The sequence below is a fragment of the Zonotrichia leucophrys genome, chromosome 8 (genome assembly GCF_028769735.1).
Source record: "Zonotrichia leucophrys gambelii isolate GWCS_2022_RI chromosome 8, RI_Zleu_2.0, whole genome shotgun sequence".
NCBI lineage: Eukaryota > Metazoa > Chordata > Aves > Passeriformes > Passerellidae > Zonotrichia > Zonotrichia leucophrys.
Window position 1 is genome coordinate 2602953 of NC_088178.1, and position 5908 is coordinate 2608860.

Below are 5908 nucleotides of genomic sequence, written 5' to 3' on the forward strand. Positions count from 1 at the left end.
CACCTGGCTTGGGTTTGTCTCTTCCTACCATTGCTGTTCAAGTCCAAGCAGCCTGGTTTTGGCTGGCAGTGCTTCAGGGAGAATGATGGGGAATGATCTCCCCCTGTCTCTGCAGCTCCAAATCTCAACCTTTCAACAGTGTAGCCTGAGTGTTACACCTGGCTTAGGTTTTCTCTTCTTACCATTGCTGTTCAAGTCCAAGCAGCCTGGTTTTGGCTGGCAGTGCTTCAGGGAGAATGATGGGGAGTATCTCTCCCTGTCTCTCTGCAGCTCCAAGTCTCAGCCTTTCAACAGATTCTGGCCTAAATGTTACACCTGGTTGGGTTTGTCTTTTCCTGCCATTGCTGTTCAAGCAGCCTGGTTCTAGCTGGCAGGTGCTGCACAGTGCTTCTGGCAGCTGGGAGAATGATGGGGAATGATCTCCCCCTGTCTCTCTGCAGCTCCAAGTCCCAGCTTTTCAACAGCATCCCGTTCTGTGCCTGACACCCCTTCCCACCACAGGTGTGGGGCTGCTGCCACACCCTGCAGTGAGGACCTGCTGGGTATGTGGCCATATAAACACAGCCTTTTGAGCAGTCTCAGTGCCTGGCTTGTAGGGGCAGCACGTGGATACCTTCAGCCCCTCTGGAGCTTGGTGGCACTGTTGGTTGACCCTGGGCTGACCTGCCTGGAGGTTGGCTTGCAGGTCAGAGGTGTGTCTCATTCCTCACCTGCATGGGTTTTGCTCTTGTGGGGGATTATGAGGTATGGTTAAGGGACAACCAGCCTCTTCTGAAAGAAAGGGGCAATGGCTGATCAAAGGCAGCTGCTGAGCTGCCTTTCTGAAGGGCTCAGCAGTGTGTAATGGTCTCTGGGCTGCCTTGCATCCCCACGTGGGACATCCACAGGTCCCATCTCGGCAGTGTGAAACTGGGTGCCCAGCAGTCCTCTGCTCCCTGTTTGCAGAGCCTGCCTGTGTCCCTTTCACTGTCCTGGGGGAGGACACTGTCCCTGCTGCCTGTTGTCCCCAGGCAGTGCCCTCCCTTGCCCAGGGTGAGAGTTAGTCCTGCCTAACCTGGTGGTGCTACAACAGCCACGTCCAGAGGGGCTGGTGGGGTTGTACTGCAGATTTAGGGATGCCTGGAGAATCTCCCTGCAAGGTGGGGCAGGGGCTTGGTGGGAGACAGTGGTGGGGGTTTGGTGGGATGGTGGCCAGCAAAGATCCATCTGCCAGTGCTGCTAAGCCTGACTTGCCCTACCAAACCCAAAATTTCACAGGCATCCCACAAAGCTTGGAGCAGAGACCCTTAGCCTTGCTCCCTCATGGTTCTTTCACTCTTTCCAGAGCATTGGCTTTGCTCTGTGGTTAGCAGTTTAGTGAACCATGCTCCACTGCTCTCCAGGCTGATGTGAGCTGGGACAGGCTTTGGTCCTGGAGAGAACAAGAAAGGAAACACCTTTCCCCAGTGACTGCTGCTGGGGCAGACTCATTCCTTGTATCCCTCTCCCTGTGTACCAAAACTCCTCCAGGCACATCAACTTTGCCACGACCAAGGCCTGATTCTGTGTAGGTAAGAGGGACCAAAGCTCTGCAGAACTGGTGAGGCTTCTCAGGGCTCATGCAGAAGACAAGGTAAAATACTGGCCTCCTCTCCCCAGTGAATAAAGACAGAATAAATGGATGCTGGTGTTGTCTCCTGTTTGGTGCTGATTGCAGTCCCAGGATAGAAACAGGCTTGGCCAACCTTGTCTTAATTCTGCAAGTCTAAGCCAGACCTGGAGCAAAGCTGCTGGCACAGATCAGTCCCTTGGTGAAGAAGGAGGCAGCAGCTCTGTCTTTTGGCTGGTTCCATCCACTGTAAGGCCCAAAAAAACTCACCTGACAAGGCTCTAAAAGGGCTGGTGGTTGTTGATGTGCTCTGCTTTAGATGCACAGGAGAAATACTGACAAGATACTCTCAAGAGGTGAAAACAACCAAATGGCAAATTTAGAAAATCAAAAGAACTTTGACTGAAGGTTTAGAGTAGCACACACTAGACATAAAACACCTCAGAGAATTCAATTGGCCCATTCAACTTTGCAAACTTTAGGCCCATTCCATTTTAAATTATTCATGAATTCCAAGAGGAGGGAATTAAAGAAGAAAGCAAGAAAATGTAGAAAAGAGGACACATATAGCTACCAGAGGTGTTTCTTTTGATGAAAACTCCAAAAGGAGATAGGGTCAAGGCCTGTGCTCACCTCAAGTTCAGCTTTATCTACTCCTTAGCCATCCTGAGCCCTTTCCCCAGGTGGGTTTTCCAGTCATTTGGCCACTGGGGAGCTTGGTTGGGGCTGTAGGGGCAGGTGTGGAGCACTACCTCTGCTGTGCCAGGGATTGGCAGCCCCTCAGGGTTGGCATACAAACTGTAGGGATGGAGGATGTGCAGAGCAGGGCATTGCCTCACCAGGGCAAGGCCTGACCTGTGCCTTTCCCCACACACATGCACCCCAAAATGCGTCAAGACATCAATCTGTCACACTCAGAAAGTCCTGGTGCACGTGTGGCTTGGGGTGGTGTTGTGAAACCCCTCTGCTCCCAGAACAGCAGAGCTGGACAAGTTCAGCCCTTCCCAGTGCCTTGAATAAGTGACAGTCATCAAAAGCCCTCACAGGCAGGGTGGCATTAGCACCAGCAGGGGGGACACTTTTGGCAAAGGGATTTGTGGCAAAACACTTGATGTCAGCATGAGCGCAAAAAGCGGAAGTCAGGCTTAAAGGACTTGATAACCCTCTGAAGGAATGACTGCCTGGGTGGGTGAAGGAAGAGCAGGGCATGTTGTCTGCCTTGGCTTGAGTCAGGCATTTGGTAGGATCTCCTGTAACCTCCTGGTAGTGGTGATGTACAGGCTGGAAAAACCCAGAGGTAGATGGAAAATTGGCTGAAAGACTGGTCCCAGACTGTGGTGATCAGTGCTGTGTGTCTGGTGGAACACCAGTAACTCGTGTCACTAGGTCCAGCCCATCTGACACCTTCCCTGAAGACCTGCATGGTGGAGAAATGGGCTGACAGAAACATTTTGATGTTCAGCAAAGGGAATCGCAAAGTCCTGCACTTGGGGAAGAATGATCCCACGTGCCAGTACGTGCTGGGACACCTGGAATGCACAGGGAAGGCTGGGAGGGTCCTGGTTGTCCATTAGCAGAGGGTTAATGGCATCCTGGGCTGCTTTAGGGGAAGTTTTGGGTTAGGGTGATCCTTCCCCTCTGCTCAGATGAAGCCAGACCTGAGTGCTGTGTCCAGTTCTGGGCTCTCCAGTACAGGAGCTACTGGTGAGAGTCCATTGATGATGAAAGGATTGGAAGATCTCTCCTGTGGGGAAAGATTAGGACATGTGGGATTGTTCAGGCTGGAGGAGGCAGAGGGAGAATCCTATTAATGTATAAAAATAGCAGGAGGGAGGGTGAAAAGACAGCCAGTGGTTGGACATGGGCACAACCTGAAAAAGAAGGGGTTCCCTCTGAAGATCAGGAAACATCTGCTGGGAGAGTAATGGAGCACTGGCACAGCTTGTTCAGAGGGGTTGTGGAGTTTCTTTCTTGGAGATATCAAAATTGCAGAAGTTTATGGGCAACTGCTTTGAGACAACCCCAGCTGAGCATGGGCTTGGACAAACTAAGGTGCCAGGAGCCTTCCAACCCCAGCCAGTCTGTGAATTTGAAATATTTCCCAGCTGGGAGAGGAGCTTTATCCCTTCCCCTGAGTTTGGCTCTAAGCTGTGTCCCTCTTCAAGGGGATTTCCAAACTCCTGCCCTTCTCCTCTGCTAGTGCTGGTGCTGGAGCTCCTGCAGGTAAAGGTGATACAAAAACCCCAAACATCAGCATCATGGTTTTGGTCCTGAGCATCACCATGGCTTTGGCCCTCATCTTGTGCAGTTGGGAACGTGGGAAGGTGCACTTTGGCAGTCTGTCCTTGTGGAATGTGAAGCTGGCTGTCCCCATCCCTGGAAATGACAGGGCCAGGCCTTACCTGCATCCCCCAAACCTGTCCCTTCCTGTGGGACTGGTTTACATTGCTTGCCCATCTCTGGTTTTTCTGCACATTTCTCCAGATGCTGGGGGCTATATGAGCCAGGCCCAGCATGCCCAGAGTTTTCCAGGACATGTCCACCTGGGCAAGGACAAGGAGTGGGGGTTTTTGTGCCCCAGGAACGTTGGCCTCCTCCTGGAATGTGGGGTGCCTGCTCTCTGCCATCCCAATTCTCCCATGTCTCCCAGGGCACACACACATTCTGGAAGCTCACAGAGAGCAGCCTGGCTGACCCCTGCCTTCCTTGCTGCTCCTTCCCTGGATGCCCTTCCTACCAAAAGGGCACGTGCCACAGGAACAATAAAATTCATTTAAGAAGATTCCAAAAGTTGGCTGCTCCTAGCAGGAATTTTGCTGAGTTTCAGTGACACATCTGATGCACGGGCATGCTCTGTCATGTTTAAGGAGACAGATTCCTGGCCTTTGGGATGCCTGGGAACACCTCTGGGAGGGTGGCAGGCAAGAAGAAGAGGGCATAGGCAGTGGAAGAGCCACAGGAGCCTTTGGTGGGCTGAGGCACCTTTTGGCTGGTTGTCATCCTGAAGGGAATTCACTGCTGTCTGGATGAAAACACTCCAGCTGGCATTGTTATCCAGCTACTTCCAAATATCTGCTCCTCTTCCAGTTGTGATCCTGCCAGCCTTGGAGGTTCTAAGGACAAAGGAACCCAGCAGGCCATGGGCAGGCACTGGGCACTGTCACCTTACAGGGACACATGGTCATCCATGTTAAGAGGAAAGCCAGAAGTTCACAGAATTACAGAATATCCTGAGGTGGAATGGATCCACAAGGATCATCCAAATCCAGCTCATGGCCCTGCACAGAACAGCAGAATGGGTGGGGTTGGAAGGGAGCACAGAGGGTCATCTGGTGCCACCTCCCTGCTCAAGCAGAGCCATTCCAGAACATGGCCTTGCTTTATATCCAGGTGGGTCTGGGATATCTGCCCAGGGAGACTCCACAACCTCTCTGGGCAATCTGTTCCAGTGCTTGATCACTGCACAGTAAAGTTCTTCCTTGTATTCATGTGGAACTTTCTGTGGATCTCCTCCCAGTGGCCGGCACCACTAAGAGCATCTTGGCATCTCCCCTTTGGATATTTATACACATGAATGAGGTCTCCTCATGCACAGGGCAACCCCAGAATCACACCGTGTGCCAAGTTCAGGCACATTGAGAAATGCATCACCCACAGCGAATGAGAAGTGGTGTTAATCTGGAATTATGGAGGGATAGGCGGCCCAGGGAAGTGATCGTCCCTTTGTACTTGGCATTGGTGAGGCTGCATTCAGTTCTGGGTCCCTCACTTTAAAAAGGACATTGAGGTGCTGGAGTGTGTCGGGAGAAGGGGAACAAGGTTGGTGAAGGGTCCGGAAAACACCTGAGGAGCGGCTGGAGGTGTTCAGCCTGGAGAAGAGGAGGCTCAGGGAGGAGCTCATCGCTATCGCCACCTGACAGGAGGGTGCAGCCAGCTGGGCTCGGTCTCTGCTGCTGGGAGAACAAGAACTGCCCAGCTGAGACAGGGCAGTTCAGCTTAGAGACCAGAAAATAAAAATCACTGTCAGGGTGGTCAGGCATTGAACAGGCTGCCCAGGGAGGTGCTGGAGTCGCTGTTTAGGAGGCGTCTGGACCTGGCGCTGCTTTAGCGCTTCCAGCGGCCGCGCAGAGCGCACGCCTGGGCCCGGTGTCATTTTAAATCCCTCTCCCAACGCTGCCCGTTCTGATTCTCCGCCAGCACCCGCGGAGCCCGGTGCCTGCGGCGGCTCTGCCCCTCGCTGGGGGCTCCCCACGGGCTCCCCCTCACGGCCTGGGGGCCGGGCCGCGCTGAGGCGGCGGCTCCGGGGGCGGAAGGGGCGGG